The sequence below is a fragment of the Mytilus californianus genome, unplaced genomic scaffold (genome assembly GCF_021869535.1).
Source record: "Mytilus californianus isolate M0D057914Y unplaced genomic scaffold, xbMytCali1.0.p SCAF_5, whole genome shotgun sequence".
Taxonomy (NCBI): domain Eukaryota; kingdom Metazoa; phylum Mollusca; class Bivalvia; order Mytilida; family Mytilidae; genus Mytilus; species Mytilus californianus.
Window position 1 is genome coordinate 40,650,320 of NW_026262701.1, and position 26,629 is coordinate 40,676,948.

The 26,629-nt window shown below is 33.1% G+C and overlaps 1 protein-coding gene across 1 annotated transcript in view; it reads right to left on the reverse strand.

The window, feature by feature from the left end:
* The window catches only part of LOC127702084 (beta-1,3-galactosyltransferase 1-like), a 139,937-nt gene extending 116,788 nt beyond the window's left edge, over positions 1-23,149 (reverse strand). The window contains exon 1 of the mRNA XM_052206103.1: positions 22,909-23,149. The gene's annotated coding sequence lies outside the window, so the exon portion shown is untranslated. The remainder of the gene's footprint in view (positions 1-22,908) is intronic.
* Between the last annotated feature and the right edge of the window lie 3,480 nt (positions 23,150-26,629).

The following is a 26,629-nucleotide window of genomic DNA, read 5'->3' on the forward strand; positions in this document are numbered from 1 at the left end:
TACTCACTATTTAGGAAAGTTATACAATTCCTACCATTTCATCTACTATTATATCATCTAACGCCTTAAACACAATTCATTTTAAATTTCCCAAAACATATTTAAAAGTAAAATAAAAAAAATACAGAAATCCAAGGAAAATTCAAAACGGAAAGTCCCTTAACAAATGGCAAAATCAAAGACTCAAACACATCAAACGAATGGAGAACAACTGTCATATTCCTGACTTAGTACAGGAATTTCCTTATGTAGAAAATAGTGGATTAAATCTAGTTTTATAGCTACCTAAACCTCTCAGGTAAAAATGTAAAAAAAATGGGGTACAGCAGTCAACATTATGTTATAATCTTAACTACAATAAAAACAAACAACTATGTCAACAAAGACAAACAAAATGGCATGTAGACACTCTATAGACAAAGCATATAAGCAAAAAGGAAAGACAGGAATACAAAAAAATTGACCATAGTACAATAACGCAATGGCGGGATGTATAAATACCGAGACACTCCAAAAGGATATTACCAAATATGGACTGAAGAGTGAAGGTTAAAAATATATAAAGAAAAATAAAAAAAGAACACTATAAAACGTAATAAAAATGATAAACAACGTCAGTACCTAGAATCTATACCTCAAGACCATCATGATTATTATTATTAAGTTGATACGGAAAATTATCAACAATGATTTTGTTGCTTCCGAAGAATTTTTTTTAGAAAAAGGATATGGCATGGTATTGGTTGCAAAAATTTGATATTTTTCATTTAAATGCAAAATTTTTGATTTAATTGGTATATTTCTTCATTTAAATGCAATATTTATTTATTTGTATTGTATATTTTTTCATTTAAATGCAATAATTTTTATTCAGATGGTATAATTTTTCATTCAAATGGTATAATTTTCGTTCAAATGCAATATTTTTTATTCAATTGGTATAAAATGTTATTTGAATGCAATATTTTTTATTCAATTGGTATAGTAGTTTTTTATTTATATGCAATAATTGCATTATGGGAAATTCTTTGACGTCATAAGGTCAAAATTAAATGATTTACTTTTCAATACTGCATTGGGAAGGGGGGTATACAAGTTTATTTTGCGACACATTATATAATATAATTAGGTATCCAACAAATTATATGATTGTACGTTTAGCTATTATCTAGACCCGTACAAAATGTAAATAATTAGACACATTTAACAGGGGCGGATCCAAAACCTCGGTGTCTAGAAGGGGGAGTAGGTTCAAATTTAGATATTTGTATAGAGATGTATATATGCGAGTATTGGCAGTAATGGTTATGGTGTGTGTGTGAGGGGTTTCAGATCAAAGATCGTTTCTATAATTCTACATCTTTTAGTTTTTACCATTTCACTCTATTCTTCATCCTTTGATCTCTATTTTATTTGTCCTAAACATGCGTGACATATTTGCCACTGGACATAAGTCAACCAAAAGTCAATCAACGTATTCTGTATATTTCATCATTTCTTTATTATGTTATCTATAGGTTTGGTCCCGCCACTTATCTATTTTTTTGCACATTAGGGACGACATCAAAAGTTCAATGTAGGATAAAAAAACTGACCCCTACCCCCCCTCTTAACTAAATTTGGGAAAAATTGATTGACCAATAAGGATATATATAAAATCGATGTTAATTAAACAAAACTTGCAGCAATTTTGACCCCCCCCCTCCCCAAACTATTTGAATTAAGTTTTTTATCCTTCATTGATTTTCTGATGTCGTCCCTTATCCTCTCTTTGTAAACCCAATTCATGTCCTGATAAATGATGACTCATGCATAGCATCATATGTGGTTATTAAAATAAGAAACATATTCATATTATAATAATTAATGTATGCTAGGACTTATAGATAGATGTCATTAGTCCCAGGTCATGTAATAAAGTAGGTTTTAATTTTGATGATTATATATATGTTTATATATTTAATAATGCCATATTTTTGGAAAAAAAGGTAGGGGCAAGGCGTTTATAAAACATCAATGGGGCGCGTTTTCTTTTTTTTTTGTTCTTCGGAAGTGAGCCAGAAGAAGTCCATTTCTGTTTTTTTTTTTGCATTGGGAAGATCTTCTGTTTTTCTTCCACCTCTTCTTTTTTGATAGGTTGACGGCAGAGGCACATAACAAACATGACGTCGTTTAGTCTAAATGAAATTAATAAATTTATGAATGCAGATATATTAGAATGTGAGCTGTTTTATAAACGTTTTTATGGCATGACAGCTTTAGTAGGACATCCTTGTAGGACGATAAGCTGGATGAATATAAGAACTACACGGACAATAACAGTTAAGGGACAATTATTTGATATTCTAGGGAAGGGATTTATGATTGATTGGTGTTTAAAGCTACTTTCAACACTATTGGGCTATTCCGTGGTGGTCAGTTTAAATTTATAGATGAAAGATGGCATGGGGAAGGGAAGAGAGGGCATTATTATTCATTTCAACCTGTCGCTAATCATGCCTATTTTTTAGCTCTTACCAGGCAACCATATTCACATATGAAATCCTTCTGTCCCCCACCCCAACAAATAAATAAATATCAAATGGTTTTCCTCTTATTTAACACAAGTTTAAATTGATTGATTGTTTGTTGCTAATTATAACGCCCAGTGAAAATTATTTCATGCTTATTCAGGAAAACACGAGTTTAGAAGTCACGTATATAATATAAAAACGAAGAGATGGAATATGATTGCTAATAAGGCAACTATCCACCGGAGTTCAAATATGAAGTGGATGTAAGCAATTATAGATAAGATAAGATAAGAAAAGAAAAAATTATTTTAAGTCGGGCGGGTTACATGAAATACTACAAACATAAGCTCTGCAGAGTTTTTTGCCGTCATGTAGACAAATGCTTTTTGTAGACAATCGTAAGGCCTTCAACAATGACAGAAACCTGATACTGTAAAGTCGTCTATAAAAGGCCCGACATGAAAAGTGTGAACAATTCAAACGAAAAAACTAACAGCCTAATTATACATAACAAAACAATTTACAAAATATCAAATATGAGTCGAGACAGGAACCAACGACAACCACTAAACTACAGGCTCCATCCCTGGGACAGGCAAATAAAGAATATGGGTGGATATAAAAACGAAGATGTTGTATGATTGCAAATGAGACAACTCTCCACAAGAGATCAAATGACACAGAAATCAACAGGTATAAGTCACCGTACGGCCTTCGACAAAAAGCAAAGCCTACACCGCATAGTCAGCTATAAAAGGCCCCGAAATCAAAAATGTAAAACAATTCAATCGAGAAAACTAACGGCCGAATTAATGTACAAAAAAATGAACGAAACACAAATATGTATAAATGTAACAAAGCAACAAACGGCAACCACTGAATTACAGGCTCCTGACTTGGGACAAGCACATACATACAGAATGTGGCGGGGTTAAACATGTTTGCGGGATCCCAATCCTCCCCCTAATCTGGGACAGCGGTGTAACAGTACAACAACATGTTTGTGAGCAACCCATCCCGAAGCTGGGACAGTGGTGTAACAGTACAATAAAATAACAACCTGCACAAATCAACAAATTTACTTAAAAGATCGGTACGAGACACACAAAAAAACTAACATTAAGACAATAGACACAAAGCACCGACATAAGAGTATTTGCAATTACTGGAAGTTTGCTCAAACCTAATTACAACTGGTACTGAAATAAATCTTGTTCTCCTAGACTGAGTTATCAATCAGTACACAACGCGCGGCAAAGGATTTATTAAAAAAAGAAAACAGTCTGAGAAACGTCTGGTTTACGTTGTATTTAGATATAAGAAGATGTGGTATGAGTGCCGATGAGACAACTCTCCATCCAAGTCATAATTTGAAAATGTAAACCATTAAAGGTCAACGTACGGTCTTCAACACGGAGCCTTGGCTCAAACCGAACAGCAAGCTATAAAGGGCCCCCAAAAAATTAGTAGTGTAAAACCATTCAAACGGGAAAACCAACGGTGTCTAATCTATTAAAAAAAACCGATATACTTGCATATAAATCCATATACAATGAAACGGTTTTTGAAAAGTGGACCGAACGTTTTGACCATCGAAATTTTGCAATAGAAATACTAGTTATGACCACAAGATTTTAACAGCCAGTGCAGGACTCGCACGAACGTTAGATTTAGTAAGAGGGGCGATATTCTGACGCGTTTTTTAATTCTTGGTCACCCATGTTTAGAAAGAAAAGGGAGAAATCCAAACAATTTCCGACCAATTACAAACGTTGTTGCAAATTTTACCTTATGACGTCAAAGAATTTCCCATAATGCAATTATTGCATATAAATAAAAAAAACTACTATACCAATTGAATAAAAAATATTGCATTCAAATGACATTTTATACCAATCGAATAAAAACTATTGCATTTGAATGAAAATTATACCATTTACATGAAAAAATAATACCATTTGAATGAAAAATTATACCATTTGAATAAAAAATATTGCATTTAAATGAAAAAATATACCATTCAAATAAAAAAATATTGAATTTCAATGAAGAAATATACCAGTTAAAAAAGAAATATTGCATTTAAATGAAAAATATCAAATTTTTGCAACCAATACCATGCCATAAAAGGACGAGACGTTCTTTGACATAACCCTGGTTCGTCAACTTTCTGCTCAGACACCGGTGACGTTTTACAAAGTCTGAGTAGCAGATGCAAGCTCTTGAATGTCACATGTCGTAAATGTAAGATAAATTAACATTGTATTTAAATTATTTTTATTTATTTTCCAATTTCATCCCCAAATTCTAATTTTAGTACGATTGTTATCTGGATCTGTAATACCCGCAAGTAAATCACATTTATTCCCATACTTTGAGACGCAGTTAAATGTTATTTGATGATTGAGGGAAATATGTGTATTTATTCCATAATGCACAACACCGTGAATCTTTGCAGGTAAAATACCAAATAAATAAAAGTCATCCACCCAGAAAAATGGCGATATTAATGCAGCTTTGTATAACAAAGGAATAAGGTCGATTGAAATGAACACGGCCAATCCACTACATGAGGTGTATGGATAAAATTCCAATCTTTTGAATTCATCTCTGTGTACATACCATTTATCGTTGATTCCACGTTGTATTGGATTTGTATCTGCTTCCAATCTATTACAAGCCAAAACCCTTTTCACCTGTTTTATAAATTTTAAGCTTTCAAATATTTTATTGAAATTCATAAATACGTCATCGTCTATTTTGGCGACAAATTTTGCGTTTTTGCAATGTTCTGTAATCCATTTAAGACCCATGACTCCTTTATTAGTTAAATTATGGTAAGTGTCCATAAAATATCCCTGGACAATATCTTGGTGTACTAAGCTTTCGTATTCATTCATAGTCTGAAGTGTTGAATTATGTGTCAGTCCCAATAAGAAAACGACACGGATAATATTTGGACTGTAATAAGTTGAGTTAAAAGTTTTACGTAAATTGCGCCTTCTTTCAAAATGGTTGAGGGATGTATGAACCATCACAATACATGTTATCTTTGGAACACGTCGGCAGATACCTTCATTGTTTATTTTATACGGTTGTGATAGTACTATCGGATATGACGTTTTTATAAGAATTTTACGTGTATAAGCCGTCTGTGTGGCTTTGGATTTGTTGATGGTTCGTTTTGTCAATGCCAATAGTGTTATACACACCATATTAACACCAAGCATTATTGTTTTATGCTTTAAGTATTTTAACATCCCAGCTTAATTAGGTACTATAGTAATACGTAGTTTCCACAACCCAGGTATCACGATCTATTTACATATCTAGATCTGGAAAAACAAGTAATAGTAAAATTATATTGATATTTTAATAAAATTTGTCAAAAAATACGTATAGAATATCACTGCAGTGCCTTGTTTGCCTTCTGTTATTACCGAGGCCGGGTGTCTGGGGGGCTGCGCCCCAGAAGCTATTGAGGTTTTTACAATTTGAACAAGAAGAATCTATTAAAAATAATAGCTGTTGTTTCATTTTATCTCATCATGATAATGCTGATAAGCCTTCCACTAAGTTAAACTACCCGGTGATTTATTAGTTGATTGCTGGTACCTGCATCATTTTCAATGTTCAGATGAATACATAAATCTTCTCAAAAGCATTTACCACTTTTTCAAATCGAATCCTGTCAGTGAACTTTCTAGATTTGTCAAGTTTTAAATTGTCCTGAGTCTATTTAAAGTTGTGTATGATTTAAACCTATACTATATAATCTACAGTAAACTCAAAGAAAAAAAAAAATAACAAAACACTTGAAGAAACCTGTACAGAATTTTCAATGCAGAAAAACAAACGCAACGATTAAGGTGGCTGCTGTGTCTTCTTCCATCTTGGATATTGAAGTAGCAGATAACAATTGGTCTAGATCTTTAATGAAATGTGCAAATTTTGAGAGTAGTATGTAACTCATGTGTAAGCCTTTTCATGTTAATACAGAAAAGTATAATTATGTTTTATCATATTTACGACTGTATTTTCTGAAAAAAAAAACACAATATTTTTGTTTGATTATTTTTTTTCCACATTGCCACATAAGGGGAGATAACTCAGATAGGAGGGGAGATAACTAAGATAAAGCAATTTTCATAATAGAATGTGTTGTGAATTTTTTTATTTTAATATTTAGCAAGAAAACAAGTTCGGTGACCCCATTTTTTCTTTTTGTTATCTGAAAGCATGTTATAAGATCTAGAGCTATCTTCTCACATTTTATCTTAAAATTATATGGTGTAGTTTTCTTATTATCACACAAAATTGGATTTTCCATGCATAATCTATTCAAAATCTTACAATTTTGCACAACCTGTAGCGTGAAAAAAAGTCCGGTGACCCATACTTTTTATTATATTTTGGAAAGAAGCATGATAAAAACTACATTTTGACAAATTATTGAAAAATTCTATGGATTTTAATTAAGACCTACCATCCACCTTATGGTTTATTTAAAATATTTTTAGTGATGATCATTTACTCGCTTGATCGTAGGTTTGAACAGCATATTTTCTTGATAAACTAGGAAATAAACACATGCTACATGTAAAGTGCACCACGGCACTTGTGTTGGTTGTGTTTCGTTCTGGTATTTCTTGGAAGGTCAATGTGAAAATGACAACCGGCGAAGTACTAACATTTACGTTATTCTGGAGTCTTCATGACAAATGAAAACAGTATTTGTTTGAAATTTCATATATAAACTGACATTATGTATGAACTAACAGACATATAATAAATATTCCTGTGCAATTAAAGACTCCTTTAAATATTTAAAAGTCCTTGCTAGTGAAATACTATGAACTTAAAATTGCGAGAATAAAACATGAGAACCGCAACATATAAATTATTTTCTGTGCACGTTGATTGATGTATATCTTTTTATTGGTACCAACGTTTTCTACCCAAGGTCATTTGGAAGGACGGAATATAATAACAAGTGTGTTTAATTAAAATCCGATTATTCTGTTAATATTCAATTTTAGTTGAATGACCTCGCACCAAAAAGGTAGTATTTGATGTAAGGAGGGTCATTGGATATGGAATGTACAAATGTAGGTGTAACTCTAATTTTGATATTAATTGATTTAAACTGTAATAAACAAACCACTAAAGGCATTACTCAACGATTTCACGATTTTTATCCATACTCTCAATTTAGGAAAGTTATACAATTCCTACCATTTCATCTACTATTATATCATCTAACGCCTTAAACACAATTCATTTTAAATTTCCCAAAACATATTTAAAAGTAAAATAAAAACTAGAGGCTCTAAAGAGCCTGTGTCGCTCACCTTGGTCTATGTGCATATCAAACAAAGGACACTCTCCAACATTGTAGACGAGAATAGACTGCTATTTTGTTGATCTTGTATAATTATTACTGATCTTTTAGTCTGTTTAGTTTCTCTCTATCTTCCTTAGTTTTTGCTCAAAACACAAAAGAGGGTAAAAAAAATCCTCGTATAAGGGCAATCACTCCTTTGAAGAGTGACAGTCTACTAACTATATCGGCAAGATTTGACTTTTTAATAGATCTTGCCTTGCTGATCATTTTTGTGATTTAAAGTGTTTATTTATCTATTATAATTTAAATCATATAAGGCATAATGGAAAAAAAAGTTTTTCTCTAAATATCATACAGTAGTTTTCATGATAAAAGGCAAAAATGAAAAAAATGGTAAAATTTGTCATTAATGGGCAATAACTCCTATAAGAATTTGTCTAACAGTTTTGACGTATATGGACAAATGGTAGAGCTCATTATTTTGAACATTTTTGCTCCTTTCAGATTTTCTCTATTTATAACGGTTCAAAAAACAATAGACAAAACTTGCATGTTACCCATATGTTCTATTTTTAGCCATGGTGGTCATCTTGGTTGGCGCGCCGGGTCATCGGACACATTTTTTAAACTAGATGTCCTAATGATGAATGTGGCCAAGTTTGGTTAAATTTGGCCCAGTAGTTTAGGAGGAGAAGATTTTTGTAAAAGATAACAAAAATTTACGAAAAATTGTTAAAAATTGACTATAAAGGGCAATAACTCCTTAAGGGGTCAATTGACCATTTTGGTCATTTGACTTATTTGTAGATCTTACTTTGCTGTACATTATTGCTGTTTACAGTTTATCTGTATCTATAATAATATTGAAGATAATAACCAAAAGCTGCCAAATTTTCTTAAAATTACCAATTCAGGGGCAGCAATCCAACAACGGGTAGTCTGATTTGTCTGAAAATTTCAGGGCAGATAGATCTTTACCTGATGAACAATTTTATTTCGGTCAGATTTGCTCTAAATGCTTACGTTTCAGAAATATAAGCCATAATCTACATTTTACCCCTATGTTCTTTTTTTAGCTATGGCGGCCATCTTGGTTGGCGGGTGAGGTCGTCGGACACATTTTTTAAACTAGATGCCTTAGTGATGATTGTGGCCATGTTTGGTAAACTTTGGCTTAGTAGTTTCACAGGAGAAGATTTTTGTAAAAGGTAATGGACGACGGACGACGACGGACGATGGACGCCAAGTTATGAAAAGAGCTCACTTGGCCCTTCGCGCCAGGTGAGCTAAAAATACAGAAATCCAAGAAAAATTCAAAACGGAATTCCCTTAAAAAATGGCAAAATCAAAGGCACAAACACATCAAACGAATGGAGAACAACTGTCATATTCCTGACTTAGTACAGGAATTTCCTTATGTAGAAAATGGTTGATTTAATCTAGTTTTATAGCTAGCTAAACCTCTCAGCTAAAAATGTAAAAAAATGGGGTACAGCAGTCAACATTATGTTATAATCTTAATTGCAATCAAAACAAACAACTATGTCAACAAAGAAAAACAAAATGGCATGTAGACACTCTATAGACAAAGCATATAAGCAAAAAGGAAAGACAAAAATACAAAAAAAAAAGACCATAGCACAATAACGCAATGGCGGGATATATAAATACCGAGCCATGCCAATAGGATATTACCAAAAATGGACTGAACAGTAAAGAATAAAAATGTAAAAAGAAAAAGAAAAAAAAGAACACTTAAAAACGTAATAAAGATGATAAACAACGTCAGTACCTAGAACCTATACCTCAAGACCATCATGATTATTTGTGAAGTTGATACGGAAAACTATCAACAATGATTTTGTTGCTTCCGAAAAACTGTTTTTAGAAAGGACGAGACGTTCTTTGGCATAATCCTGGTTCGTCAACTTTCTGTCAAGACACCGGTGACGTTTTACAAAGTCTGAGTAGCAGATGCAAGCTCTTGAATGTCATATGTCGTAAATGTTAGATAAATTAACATAATTGAATTTAAATTGTTTTTATTTATTTTCCAATTTCATCCCCAAATTCTAATTTTAGTACGATTGTTATCTGGATCTGTAAGACCCAAAAGTAAATCACATTTATTCCCATAATTTGAGAAGCAGTTGAATGTTCTTTGATGATTGAGGGAAATATGTGTATTTATTCCATAATGCACAACACCGTGAATCTTTGCAGGTAAAATACCAAATAAATAAAAGTCATCCACCCAGAAAAATGGCGATATTAATGCAGCATTGTATAACAAAGGAATAAGGTCGATTGAAATGAACACGGCCAATCCACTACATGAGGTGTATGGATAAAATTCCAATCTTTTGAATTCATCTCTGTGTACATACCATTTATCGTTGATTCCACGTTGTATTGGATTTGTATCTGCTTCCAATCTATTACAAGCCAAAACCCTTTTCACCTGTTTTATAAATTTTAAGCTTTCAAATATTTTATTGAAATTCATAAATACGTCATCGTCTATTTTGGCGACAAATTCTGCGTTTTTGCAATGTTCTGTAATCCATTTAAGACCCATGACTCCTTTATTAGTTAAGTTATGGTAAGTGTCCATAAAATATCCCTGGACAATATCTTGATGTACCAAATTTTCGTATTCAATCATAGTCTGAAGTGTTGAATTATGTGTCAGTCCCAATAAGAAAACGACACGGATAATATTTGGACTGTAATAAGTTGAGTTAAAAGTTTCTCGTAAATTGCGCCTTCTTTCAAAATGGTTGAGGGATGTATGAACCATCACAATACAAGTTATCTTTGGAACAAGTCGGCAGATACCTTCATTGTTTATTTTATACGGTTGTGATAGTACTATCGGATATGACGTTTTTATAAGAATTTTACGTGTATAAGCTGTCTGTGTGGCTTTGGATTTGTTGATGGTTCGTTTTGTCAATGCCAATAGTGTTCTGTCTTTTATAGTTTCACTGCAGCTTTGGTTTGCTTGGGTATTCATCAATGTCAGTAGAAAACCACTTATACACACCATATTAACACCAATCATTATTGTTTTATGCTTTAAGTATTTTAACATCCCAGCTTACTTAGGTACTATAGTAATACGTAGTTTCCACAACCCAGTTATCACGATCTATTTACATATCTAGATCTGGAAAAACAAGTAATAGTAAAATTATATTGATATATTAATAAAATTTGTCAAAAAATACGTATATCACTGCAGTGCCTTGTTTGCGGGGGTGTCTGGGGGGCTGCGCCTCAGAAGCTATTGAGGTTTTTACAATTTGAACAAGAAGAATCTATTAAAAATAATAGCTGTTGTTTCATTTTATCTCATCATAATAATGTTGATAAGCCTTACACTAAGTTAAACTACCCGGTGATTTATTAGTTGATTGCTGGTACCTGCATCATTTTCAATGTTCAGATGAATACATAAATCTTCTCAAAAGCATTTACCACTTTTTCAAATCGAATCCTGTCAGTGAACTTTCCAGATTTGTCAAGTTTTAAATTGTCCTGAGTCTATATAAAGTTGTGCATGATTTAAACCGATACTATATAATTTACAGTAAACTCAATGTTAAAAAAAATAACAAAACACTTGAAGAAACCTGTACAGAATTTTCAATGCAGAAAAACAAACGCAACGATTAAGGTGGCTGGGGTGTCTTCTTCCATCTTGGATATTGAAGTAGCAGATAACAATTGGTCTAGATCTTTAATGAAATGTGCAAATTTTGAGAGTAGTATGTAACTCATGTGTAAGCCTTTTCATTTAATACAGAAAAGTATGTGTTTTATCATATTTACGACTGTATTTTCTGAAAAAAAACCACAATATTTTTGTTTGATTATTTTTTTTTTTTCAACATTGCTATATAAGGGGAGATAACTCAGATAGGAGGAAAGATAACTAAGATAAAGCAATTTTCATAATAGAATGTGTTGTGAATTTTTTTATTTTAATATTTTGCAAGAAAACAAGTTCGGTGACCCCATTTTTTCTTTTTGTTATCTGAAAGCATGTTATAAGACCTAGAGCTATCTTCTCACATTTTATCTTAAAATTATATGGTGTAGTTTTCTTATTATCACACAAAATTGGATTTTCCATGCAAAATCTATTCAAAATCTTACAATTTTGCACAACCTGTAGCGTGAAAAAAAGTCCGGTGACCCATACTTTTTATTATATTTTGGAAAGAAGCATGATAAAAACTACATTTTGACAAATTATTGAAAAATTCTATGGATTTTAATTAAGACCAACCACCCACCTTAAGGTTTATTTAAAATATTTTTAGTGATGATCATTTACTCGCTTGATCGTAGGTCACGGATCAACGATATAAAGTCATCACAAAACGACGGACGGATTGAACAGCATATTTTCTTGATAAACTAGGAAATAAACACATGCTACATGTAAAGTGCACCACGGCACTTGTGTTGGTTGTGTTTCGTTCTGGTATTTCTTGGAAGGTCATTGTGAAAATGACAACCGGCGAAGTACTAACATTTACGTTATTCTGGAGTCTTCATGATAAATGAAAACAGTATTTGTTTGAAATTTTCATATATAAACTGACATTATGTATGAACTAACAGACATATAATAAATATTTCTGTGCAATTAAAGACTCCTTTAAATATTTAAAAGTCCTTGCTAGTGAAAAACTATGAACTTAAAATAGCGAGAATAAAACATGAGAGCCGCAACATATAAATTATTTTCTGTGCACGTTGATTGATGTATATTTTTTATTGGTACCAAAGTCAATGAAACTCTGTGTATTTCAAGTACTACACGTGGGGGAAAATGTCAACACACAATGATGTTTCAATTTTAGACGTTACCGGTTATTTATGAGAGTTTGAATGGGGGTCTTCAAATATTTATTTATAATTCTTTTCGCCCATAATTTGATTTTCCTTTCTTTTATATTTTTGCACCATTTTAAATCTCTCCTCTTCTGTGTTTAAATTACTTCCAGGGCATTTTTCTGTTTTCTATAAACCTCATTCAGACCCTCATATACTAGAAACCATTCTAACACAAATTTAATAATTTAACTGATTCAATTATCTAGTGATTCGATCGGGGAAGACTCGTGAGTTGGGTCATTATTTTTTCTACTGATTAAATGAACCTGTCGGCTTCAATTGTGTCGATTTCTTTTTTACTCCGACATATTTAGACTACCGAAAACTACCGCAAAGGGGATTTCCAACTAGGCAAGGGATATGTTTCCATAAGTCTTGAATTCGCAAAGGGTATTAAACAATAGCGGCAACAAGACGATACCAGTTGGTATATTAGCGTTTAGTAGCGAGTCTGCTGTATTAGGCGGGAATAGTTTAAAAGATTATTAAGTTTTTTTTTGTTTTTTGTTTTTTGTTTTTTGATGGAAGAATGCGGCCATAAAAAAAATATGTTGTTCCCTCAAGATACTATGTCGTTCCCTCAAGATGCTATGTCGTTCCCACAAGAAAGTGATCACGTTCCCTCAAGATGCTATGTCATTACCACAAGATAGTTATCTCGTTCCCTCAAGATGCTATGTCGTTTCAACAAGATAGTTATCTCGTTCCCTCAAGATGCTATGTCGTTTCCACAAGATAGTGATCTCGTTCCCTCAAGATAATATGACGTTCCCTCAAGAAATTATGTCGTTCCCTCAAGATACTATGTCGATCCCTCAAGATGTTATGTTGTTCCCTTAAGATAGTTATCTCGTTCCCTCAAGATATTATGTCGTTCCCACAAGATAGTTAATATATTAATATAATTGTATTGCTATGTTGTGGGAACGGCATAATATCTTAAAGGAACGACATTATATCTTCAGGGAACAGGATAATATCTTGAGGGAACGACATAATATCTTGAGTGAACGACATAGAATCTTGAGGGAACGAGATCACTATCTTGTGGAAACGACATAACATCTTGAAGGAACGATTGTGATTTTAAAAACACCCCAAATCATAACCCATTCATATATATATCTATATATATTTCTGAGGTATCATCACATATACAATTTTTTTACATTTCAAGTTGATTTTAAGCGTAAAAATTAAACTTAAAACAGCATTTTTACAAGAATCTAATCGAAAGACGGCAATCCGTTTTGTGACCTAAACCATCGGCTCGATTGTCCAAGACCCCTCCCATAACAGTTACATGCTTTATGTAATATCTGCAGTTCAAACAGATGAAAATTTCATATTTATGAGATCATGTAGATGTGGAAAAGATTAACAAATGATCAAATTGATAACAAACGCCTTTCCCTTATCCTTATGTATTGCATTTATTCATCATGTTTCGAGCCCTCCCTTTTTATTTGCGTTGATTTTATTTTTGCGTTACATTCTGGAAAAAGACTGGTTCTTTCCCTTGCAGAACACAGGTATCCGAGTCCTATAGGACTGGTTCTTTCCCTTGCAGCACACAGGTATCCGAGTCCTCTAAGACTGGTTCTTTCCCTTGCAGCACACAGGTATCTGAGTCCTCTAAGACTGTGTTCTTTCCCTTGCAGCACACAGGTATCTGAGTCCTCTAAGACTGTGTTCTTTCCTTGCAGCACACAGGTATCCGAGTCCTCTAAGACTGTGTTCTTTCCGTTGCAGCACACAGGTATCCGAGTCCTCTAAGACTGTGTTTTTTCCCTTGCAGCACACAGGTATCCGAGTCCTCTAAGACTGTGTTTTTCCCTTGCAGCACACAGGTATCCGAGTCCTCTAAGACTGTGTTCTTTCCGTTGCAGCACACAGGTATCCGAGTCCTCTAAGACTGTGTTTTTTCCCTTGCAGCACACAGGTATCCGAGTCCTCTAAGACTGTGTTTTTTCCCTTGCAGCACACAGGTATCCGAGTCCTCTAAGGTCGTTCCAAAAAACATTTAAAGGCATTTCAGGCATTATACAGGCCCTGTGTGAAATAAATTTTGGAGAGGAGGGGTATTCAATTGGTGTTCGTTTGGGAGACTCTCATGACAGCATCCTTTTGCAATTTGTATGCCCCACCTAGGGGCATTATGTTTTTTGGTCTGTGCGTCCGTTAGTCCGTCTGTCGCGCTTCAGGTTAAAGTTTTTGGTCACTTCAGGTAAAAGATTTTTGTCAAGGTAGTTTTTGATGAAGTTGAAGTCCAATCAACTTGAAACTTAGTACACATGTTCCCTATGATATGATCTTTTTAATTTTAATGCCAAATTAGAGTTTTGACCCCAATTTCACGGTCCGCTGAACATAGAAAAAAAATGATAGTGCGAGTGGGGCATCCGTGTACTATGGACACATTCGTGTTATTAATTATCTTGACTATCATTATAGATTGAGATATACTGTAAAAACAAAACTATTAAGCAAAGAAAGATCTACAAATAAGTCAACATGACCAAAATCTTCAATTGGCCTCAATCATTATTAGGGTATCTTATACTATGTTTTATGATTTTAACCTTATTTTACATGATTTCTAAAACAACAGTAGATACAGTTGAGCGACACAGGCTCTTCAGAGCCTCTTGTTAGTTATTATATTGAATATTATTATAGATAGAGGTAAACTTTAAACAGCAAAAATGTTCAGCAAAGTATTGATTGATTGATTGTTTGTTGCTTAACGTCCAGTGGCAAATATTTCATGCATATTCAGGACGAGAACAAGTTCACAATAAATACAATAGGTAGGTTCTGTAATAGGTTAAGGAATTATGGTCGGAGAAATTTAGACTGCCACGGGAAATGAGGGTATATTGGATAGGGACAGAAATTTAGCCTTACAACAGGTCACCTACGGACCCCTCTAAGAGTTGTTGCAAGGGTTCTTAACGTGCAAAGAGCGTGACACTCTCTTTACACGAGTCATCGGATTTAACGTCCCCATTCTGACCGGACGTGGCTGCAAATTTGTACATCCCGCACAGCCAAACGGACGCCCCACTTTAGCACGGGTTTTACTGCCGGTCGGAGGAAGACCAATGGTGACCATACTTCTATTCCCCAGTCACCCTTGGGGGCTTCAGCAAAGTAAGATCTACAGATAAGTGAAATGACCAAATTTGTCAATTGAGCCCTTAAGGAGCTATTGCCCTTTAAAGTCAATTTTTAAGAATTTTTCGTAAATTTTTGTAATCTTTTACAAAAATCTTTTCCTCTGAAACTACTGAAACAAATTTAACCAAACTTGGCCACAATCATCATTAGGGTATCGAGTTTAAAAAATGTGTCCCATGACCCTGCCTGCCAATGTCCCATGACCCTGCCTGCCAAACAACATGGCCGACAAGGCAAAAAATAGAACATAGGGGTAAAATGCATTTTTTGGCTTATATCTCTGAAACTAAAGCATTAAGAGCAAATCTGACGGATTAAAAATGTTCATCAGGTTAAGATCAATCTGCCCTGAAATTTTCTGACAAATCAGACAACCCGTTGTTGAGTTGCTGCCCCTGAATTGGTAATTTTAAGGAAATTTTGCAGTTTTTGGTTATTATCTTTAATATTATTATAGATAGAGATAAACTGTAAACAGCAATAATGTTTAGCAAAGTAAGATCTACAAATAAGTCAACATGAACAAAATTGTCAATTGACCTCCTAAGGAGTTATTGCCCTGTATAGTCAATTTATAACAATTTTTCGTAATTTTTTGTAATCTTTTACATAAATCTTCTTGGAGACCACTTAATTTACCGAGCCAAATAGAATTAAACTTAGCCACAATTTTCAATAGGGTATCTGGATTGAAAATGGTATCCGATGACCCTGCCATCCAACCAACATGGCCAACCATGGCTAAAATAGAACATAGTAGTTTACTATAGAAGTCTACAGGAGAATTATAAAAATAACCAATTTTAAATGGTCACAACTTGAAAACTAATTTAAATAATGATAAGGGGTCTTCAGTAACTATTTTAAGACTACAATGGGATGACCTGATTTTTTTCCATGGGAGGGTGCAATTTTTTCAAGGGGGGGGGGGGGGGGGGGTGCTTATAATTTCTGCTTGATATTTTCCATTTTCAGTATTATTCAGTAACTTTTCTATAAATCATTATTATATCGTCTCTTTCAGCATACTTATATTGTGTGAATGCCCCACTGCCCAAATTTTGTTTGACGGTCGTTCCAAAAAAATATTAAAAGGCATTTCAGGCATTATACAGGCCCTGGGTGAAATAAATTTTGGAGAGGAGGGGTATTCAATTGGTATTCGTTTGGGAGACTTTCATGACAGCATCCTTTTGCAATTTTTATGCCCCACCTAGGGGCATTATGTTTTTCGGTCTGTGCGTCCGTTCGTCTGTCTGACCCGCTTCAGGTTAAAGTTTTTGGTCACTTCAGGTTAAAGTTTTTAGTCAAGGTAGTTTTTGATGAAGTTGAATTTCAATCAACTTGAAACTTAATACACATGTTCCCTATGATATGATCTTTTTAATTTTAATGCCAAATTAGAGTTTTGACCCCAATTTCACGGTCCACTGAACATAGAAAATGATAGTGCAAGTGGGGCATCCGTGTACTATGGGAACATTCTTGTTGTTAATTATCTTGAATATCATTTTAGATTGAGATATACTGTAAATAGCAAAACTATTAAGCAAAGAAAGATCTACAAATAAGGCAACATGACCAAAATCTTCAATTGACATCTTATTGGAGTTATTGTCCTTTAAAGTCATTTTCTGCAATTTATTGGTAATTTTTATACCTGGAATATAATACAACAGTTTACAATAGACCTGGAAAGTAGATAACATATAAATATATTCTGTGACATTTGATATAATTCCAACTGAGTACGCTGTCGTGCATACTGATGAGATGAACACACGTTTAGAATGAAGAAATGCAGGGAAAATTTATTGTTTCTTTGTTTATGATATTCAATTCAATATATTGTTTCTTTGTTTATGATATTCAATTCAATAAAGTTTTACGTAACAAGCGAATATACTAGAAAGCAATTTAGATAAATTACATCGTCTTTATTTCGGACCATTCTGTAAATGGCAGATGTTGACTTTAAAAGTACACGAAATTAATACAGACATAAATAATTAAATTTTCATTTTGGAAGTAGTTTTTAGTTTCTCTTACCGTTTGAAAAATATTTTGCACGAATGTTTTCAATTTGGTTTGACTACTTTAAAATGTATTGAATATATACACTTTCAATTTGTTCTTCTTTTCAAATACTCCTGATAACTCATTTAATTAACAGACTTAGACTTCTAATTTACTAAGGTTGTTGAAATATAATTGATTTTTGATGTTCATCTATACAATCTATACCATTGGTGTTCATCGATACCCTTTTAGAAGAAGACACAAATCTATATGGCAATGCCGTGTCAGTCGCAAACAATGGAAGCCAACAAGTTGTTCAAGACTTTGTTCAGAGCATTTCATAACCAAGAGAGGTCCGACAAAAGATCATCCATTGCCATCAATATTTGACCACAAGATATTTAAGACAACAAACGTAAGTATTTGTTTTTATTTCTAAACACTTTTATTGTGTTTTTAAAAGGTGTCGGAAGTTCAACATATACATGTCTATAATTTATAAATCATTTTTTTTAGTGTTTTTAAGAAATTATTTAAAACTTTTTGTTACAATACTGCTGTGATTTATTATAATTCCATATGTGTATATTATTTCTATGGCCATATCAGATGTTTAAAGGTGTCCAAAAACATACATGACATGTACAAAAAGTGTAATTTCATGTACATGATTTCGATTATCGTTTGTCCAGGGAATTTTATCCCTATCTTTTATCAGCCGGTAGGATACACCCAATTGAAAGAATAAGAAAAGCACATGTATCATATGGTTCTCTTTTATGGTGCCTACACCAATAATTAATGTTGACACATCCTGAACTCTTGGAAACTGATTTATACTATTGGTGTTCATCTATACCATCTATATCATTGGTGTTCATCTATACCATCGGTACCCTTTTAGTAGATTGAATATCTTGTTTAATTCAAATACTTATACTTTTATTCATAGGTCATATGAACTTCTTCTCTCTTGTTATAGGAATCTGTATTGGACGGATACTTTATTTGTCCGTAAGGGATGTGTCAATACACAGTCGCATCCAACTGAATAGGAACGATAAAATATATTATCATAATTAATCCTCGTGTTTGGATAGTAATATGCTTTCTGAATGTTAAATAACCCTCTCAACAAGTCGTCAACTTATGTACATGTATATAGATCTTTTAGTAATTACTGTCAAATATTCAAGTATCTCTTTAAAGTGAAAGTCAAAATGAGTAGGACCAATTTCCCCTAAATTTATTTCCCACAAGGGTCAATCTTGAAGGCTTTCAGTTTTTGCTTAAATTCATAATGTCACAACAGTTAATTGAGTGGGGTGTCCTGTGAGGTTCTAACCATATTTTGGATTATTTCTTATAAAGTTACCAAATTATAACAATCTGTATTTCACCAAATTCCTGATAAGGGAATAGAAACATGATCTGCCAGAAGACCAATGCCTAAGAGGGACATCCGTCAAGCTATGTACAGAATATAAATTACATAGCCACGTCTGAACGTAATGGGACAGTTAAATCCTATACCTCTTGTAAGGTGCATGACTGCCACGCTCTCTGCAAGTCGATAAAACCTTGCAATAGCATTTTTGAGGGAGCCGAAAATGGACCTTTGTAAGTAAAATTTTCTTAACCTCGCCAACATACCCTCTTTTTCAAATGACAGTAAATGTTTTCACGATTCACTTAACAAAAAAAGAGGCGGACGGTACAAGATGGATAGCCAAACTTATAAGACGAAAACTAACTAACAATGCCATGGCAATAAACGAAAAACGACCAAAAAACAAACAACAGTCTTCAAAACACAACATAGTAAAAACTAAAGAATGATCAACACGAACCCTACCAAAAACCGGAAATGATCTCAGGTGCTCCGAAAGAGTAAGCTCAGGTGCTCCGAAAGAGTAAGCAGAATCTGCTCCACATGTTGCAACCTACGCGTTGCTCATGTAAGTACAAACCCGGCGATAAGTATAATTTTGTAGGTCACATCCGTGAAAAAAAGGACAGAACTGTGGTTACGACAATTGGAACATATCCGTCGTCATCTATGAATCAGATACTCTATAAAGATCTGCCAGTTTGTAATGGCGTTTGTAAAATTAACGAAAAGATAACTCATGGTTTAATAGCTTCCGTGTGTAAGCAGTAACCCTCTATCAAGGAAATCATGATTGGAAATGCTAGCTCTGGAATATTGTATTAACTGGGAGATATATACTCCATATGCAGTCGCTTCTTAAATGTTGCTACAGAGAATTAGTTAGTTCACAATTTGGAAGCTGATTTCATCCCTTTTGTCGTAAATGTTTGTTTCCAACCGACCCTCATTGTTAATTTCTAGGTGTAAGTCAAAATATGAGCTGGACTTAAGTATATCTGTTGTATCCTTTATTTCAAGTTTGATGGGATAGATGCGTTTAATATAGTCACCAAACTTTGAATTAGTCGGTGAAAGAACATCGTCTATATAAGCGGAACGTGAAGTTAAAGAATAATGCACGCTTCTTTTCGTTCTTTCTTAGAAGTTCCCGTATGAAGTCTGCCTCATATTAATAAAGGAACAAGTCGGCAGGAAGAGAGGCAAGTTGGTTCCCATGGGAATGCCGATTGTTTGTTAAAAATACGTCCCCCGAACGTAACAAGTATGTCGTCTACATAAATAACAAAGAACCAACATTTAGATTTTATTACTTTTTTGTTCCCGTCCTGAATAGCATTAATTATTTGTCAATTGTTGTCAATGGTTGTTAAGCCAAACCACAATTAATCACTTTTTATTTAATTTTATTTGTCTACAAAAGCAGTATTTAACATTTTGATGTTATGGATAGAAGTAACATTATTGATATATATTCAAATATATTACTATGTCCCTTTGTTATTAAATTTCCAGAAGGTGTCAACAACTTTCTGAAATCGACTCCGCAGCAAAACAAATCCCGGGGAATTTGAATACACGTGTACCTCGTTTTAAAATTGGTCTGAAATACCAATCAATTAGTATTTATCTCAAAAATTGATTTTATAATTGTGTATATCTTATATGTTCAAATAAGTTGAAGGTTATTGAACGTTGAGGGGTCCGTGTATAATTGCGTCCATTCGTTTTTCGTTTTGAGTATTCAAAAACGAAAAAAAAAGTTACGTCCATTCGTTTTTCCGTTTGAGATATCATTAACGAAAAAGTGTTTTCGTTTTTTGCTTTTGATTTCTTAAAACAAAAAAATAAAAACAATAGTATTTTCGTTTCTCGTTTTTTGATAACTTAAAAACCAAAAATGAAAAACAGAAATATTTTCGCTTTTCATTTTTGAGTTCTTCCAACTTTTCAAATGATTCATTTTGTTTATCAATGTCTTTTGGTGCAAAATTTGACAAAACATGTAAAATTTATAATTTTGTATCAATATGCCTTCAACAGCAAAATGAAGCGCAGCGACTCTTTTCACAAAAAAATCTTACGATTAAAATTTATCGTAAGTTATACTGAAATGTGTATGACTTACGAGTATTTTTACTCATAAAATTTCTTGTGAAAAGAGCCGCTGAATCGCATTTTGAGATTATGGAAATATGGAAATGTGTAAAATTGTTAAAAGATATTTTAATTATATGATATAGACTCTTTAATATCAATTTCTAGTGGAATAAAGATAAATATATACAACAAATTTTAGATTTTCATCCTGTGAGTGAAACAAGTACCTGTAAATGTAGAAAACTTATTTGAAACGGAATAGCACATCCTAAACTTTTACGGTGATGTTGTTAACCGAGCCCGGAACTTTAGATACGATCCGGGGAAACTTATCAATGCTTTAAATAAACTTATTCTAAAATGTTACCAATTCAACACTGTAATTAAATCTTTGAATATTTTTTTATTGGTATAAATATTGATTTTGTTATCAGTAAACTAAAACCATACTAAATATTATTGTTATACACATATGTACTTTCACGATACCGCAATCTGTCGATACCTATATTTTGCCATTGCACAGGGTCATGTTTTTTTCTGACTTTTAATGACGTCTTTACACTGAAATCATTGGATGTTGGATGTATACTGATTGATATTTTAGTCTTAGATACATAGTTTTTTTATTAGTTGTTTTTGGCTTTGAACTAGCTGTCAGTAACTGAGAGTACTCTCAGATCTGTACTAAGTGTCTTTTTTGTTGTTAGGGATGAGGGATGGATAAATATCCTGTCACGTCTGGTCTGTGATTTTGTTTCATGTTTTTTTAATTGCTTTGTATCGAACTGATGAGTTACGCCTTTTTGAACTGATTTTTATAGTTAAATTTTGATCTTATGTTGTGCTGTTACACCACCATGACCACTGTCCCAGGTTAGAGGGAGGGTTGAGCGCTCACAAACATGTTTAACCCCGCCACATTCTTTATGAGCCTGTCCCAAGTCAGGAGCCTGTAGTTCAGTGGTTGTCGTTGGTTCATGTCTGTCATATTTGTTTTTCGTTAATTGTTTTGTTATAAATTAGGCCGTTAGTTTTCTCAATTGAATTGTTTCATATTTTTCATGTCAGTGCCTTTTTAGCCGACTATACGGTATGGGTTTTTCTCATTGTTGTAGGCCGTACGGTTGCCTATAATTGCTTACATCCACTTCAACTTTGGCGGATAGTTGTCTCATTTGAAACATACCAAATTTCCTTATTTTTCTACAGTAGAAATTAACTTAACCCCTTTGCTATTTTGCATGAATTTACCCTCAACAGCAACATACAGCATTGAATAACATTTTGATTTTATGGAAATATGTAAAATTGTGACACAATATCTTGCAGTGTACTTCATTGATATAGACTCCTCAATAATTTATATTTTGACCCTATGAGTATAACGAAATCAGAGATCTATATTTTAACTAGATTGTTATAACAAACAACTTATTTTACAAAACACTCACCTGCAGCAAACGTGCAAGTATTACAAAACTGTAACCGTGGTGGTGGATGATATGTTTCTGGCTTCTTGTTGTATATGTCAGGTAGACAACCGTTTTGCAAATGCTGTTGTAGACTACTGTTTTAATACCACAGTAAGGTGTAAAGCTGTTCTTTATTACGAGGGTTCAAGAGTAACAGCTGTTCTTTATTACGAGGGTTCAACTTGCTTTCGATTCCTTCCACTCCCCGCGATAAAGCCTGTTTGTGCTGATGCGGTGTAAAACAATCATCAATCACTAGTTTACTCAATCGATTCCTTCTTTATCATATTGTATTAAAATGACAGGCGATACTTAAAATTGATATCCGGTTAATATATAATTACTGTATAGTTTACAACTTGCGACAAAAAGTTTTAATTAATAATAATTAATGTAATAGTTTAACCTATCAACTGTTATGTAAAATACATAATGTAACGGGGCTTTAATCTGTCTGTTTTATACCTAGTCATATTTCGGATCTATGTATCCGGGATCAATAACTCCATCCTGCTCGTTAGCATAGGGAACTAGCTATTTTGTAACGTTTCTCCGTAAGCTCACTACTGTTGATAACGAAGTCTGTTTAAAAAAATGAAAACAACACGTTTAATAAGTTCATGCGTCCGAAGCGCTTTTCTGGATTTACCTTCATCAGGAACGCTCAAAGCCAAACATTTGAAATCCGAGGGATGTATAAGTACCGAAACAGTTGAAGAGCTATATGACAAAAATTCCAAAAAAAAATAGCCAAATTCATCTAAGGTCAACTTTGCCTGAGGGAGTTGAAACCTTAGCTTCTTTATAATTTCAAAATTTATAAACGGACAAATTTAGAAAAGTTTGTTATAAATCATGTCAGTACCGAAGTACTGACTACTGATCTCTTGATACCCTCGGGGACTGATAGTCCACCAGCAGTGGTATCGACCCAGTGATGTAAAAAAATGAAAACAACACGTTTAATAAGTTCATGCGTCCGAAGCGCTTTTCTGGATTTACCTTCATCTTTAATGTTCACATGTTTAATCATATAACAGCACAAATATATATAATATATGTAAAGGTTCACAATTATAATTTCCAATTAATATTCGTGCATACAACTTGGTACTTCAAGCTACTACTGACCAATATAAAGTTTATCACAAGATCGTGCTACTAAGACCTGTTTTCTTTATTTAGACTAAACATTGCTTTATGGTTTTAGAGTATTTTGATAAACTCATCAATGTTATTGCAACTATACTGGGCATCCCATGTACCGTATAAACTGTCACATTAATCAAGATGAAAGATCAACTGTTTAAGTATTGACCATCAACTCTTTGATGTAACTGACCACACCCCAATACAATGAAACTGATTAACAACTGTATAATAAAACAACATGCAATTATAAATTTATGCACAGTCAAATTATATGCAAGAGAAATGAATTTGTGTAAAAACACTAAAATATTATTCAAACAAAGCAATACAATTCTTAACGCAAAATTGACACCGGGAATCAGTGTGAAATAGTATTTTATAACTATCTATTTTGTTTTGTAGAAATTCAAGCACTAAAAGATGTATCTTAATTTTTTTTTATGTTTTCAACAAACAATTTTTTACCACAAGTTATGTTTTACAATTTCACTTACCGCAAATTTTACACTTGGAATCAATTTAGAATATCATAACAAATGCTATATTATTTTTTTGCTGGAATCTTTGGGACAAAAGATGTTTAAAAAAAGTTTTTACCGCAAATTTTTTCATCCTATTTCATAAATAAAATTTTGACATCGGTAATAAATTTGGAATTATAGCATATACCTACATGTATCACTCATTTTAGTTTTTTTTTTTTTGTAATGATGTGTTGGGTTTTGGTTTCGATATGATGATGTCTATATACTTTATAACTGTGTCCTTTTTTTGCAGATTTATGAAAATAAGGAGCTGTGGTATGATTGCCAATGAGACAACTATCTACCAAAAATCAAATGAAGCGGATGTAAGCAATGATAGGCAACCGTACAGCCTTCAGCAGTAGGAAAACCCCATACCGTATAGTCGGCTATAAAAGGTCCCGACATGAAAAATGTGAAAAAATTCAATCGATATAAATAACAGCCTAATTTGTAACAAAACAATTTACGAAAAACAAATATGACAGACAGCAACCAATGACAATCACTGAATTACAGGCTCGTGACTTGAGACAGGCACATATAGATTGTGGCGGGGTTAAACATGTTTATGAGCTCTCAGCCCTCCCTTACCTGCAATAGTGGTGTAACAGCACTACATAAGAACAAACTGCAAATATCAGTTGGAAAAATGGCTTGACTCGTCAGATGGGCATGAAGTGCAAAAACAACTAACATTAAGACAAAGCACACAAAGTGGTGATCTAACACTTATGCTCCTACATCCTGGAAATACTTACACAAGGTCATGCTTTTCATAGACTGTTTACTCTAAATGTGTTGGAAATGTATTGATTGATATCAGTTATAAAAAGCATATTAGGTTGTACTCAAAATGTTTACACGCCCGTGCGGGTGCACTCGACTCCAATCTTAATTGACTAGGATTGTCAGTTTTCCTATCGAAGGTCGGTGGTTTTCTCCGGGCACTCCGGCTTCCTCCACCAATAAAAACTGGCCGCCACGAAATAGCCCAAATTTTCGGCGCTTAAAAGTGGCGTTAAAACACCAACAATCAATCAATCAATCAAAATGTTTACAATTGAAGATTTTGGTGAAATATTGTTTTTCTTGTTTAATCGGTATCGTTCACGTAACTATACTCTCGAAACCAAACATTTGGAAGGCAAATCATAAGTGAAGGATATATCATATATGTAAAGCTTGTAATATCTTATTTACAGTGGTAAACTCACCGGTATTTAATGACTTTAAAAAGCATATTTAAATGACAAAATTAACATATACAAAAAGTATCTAAACAAATCATAGCTCGTAATATTATTTATTTTCATATTATATAATTATGATCATATCATATTCTTCGATTGTATAACAAATGTTTCAACTCATTTTGTTTTGTTCACAATAAACGTCATCAAATATATTTTCAATTAAAATCGATCTGTTTTTCCTAAGAAACAAGTGGGTTTTTTTGTGTATCTACCATAGATATATCAAAAAGCTAGACAAACAATATATTAATAAAGTTAGATAAAAAACATAGTTAGATTAATTTCGATGAAATGACATTGTACGACTTTGCCCCAAGCAGAGCTATAGAAAAACAGTACATTAACGGGTGTTACATGGACACTTTTTAGATGATACACGACACTTTGTAGTTGTTACACGGACACTTTTTATGAATAGAATCACTCGTGCATGATCAGTGAGTTCATGGGCACTTTAAATTTCAATTAGATTTGAACTTTTTGTTTCAACGACACATTTCCTGTCTTTTTTATTAAAATATTTACGTTGGCATCAATAACTATATTTTTTTTCAAACAATTCCAGTATATTACTATTCATATCAGTACACTAAGGGACTGACCATTTAACTTCAAAAGGGGGGTTATGGTTTTTTCCTAAAAAATATTCTGATCCCCAATTTTATGAGAAAAAATATATTGTCGTCAAGCAGATGACAAAATAATGTTCTGATTCCCGATTTTCCGAATACCGTATATAATAGTGCTAATTTTAAAAAAAAAATATTT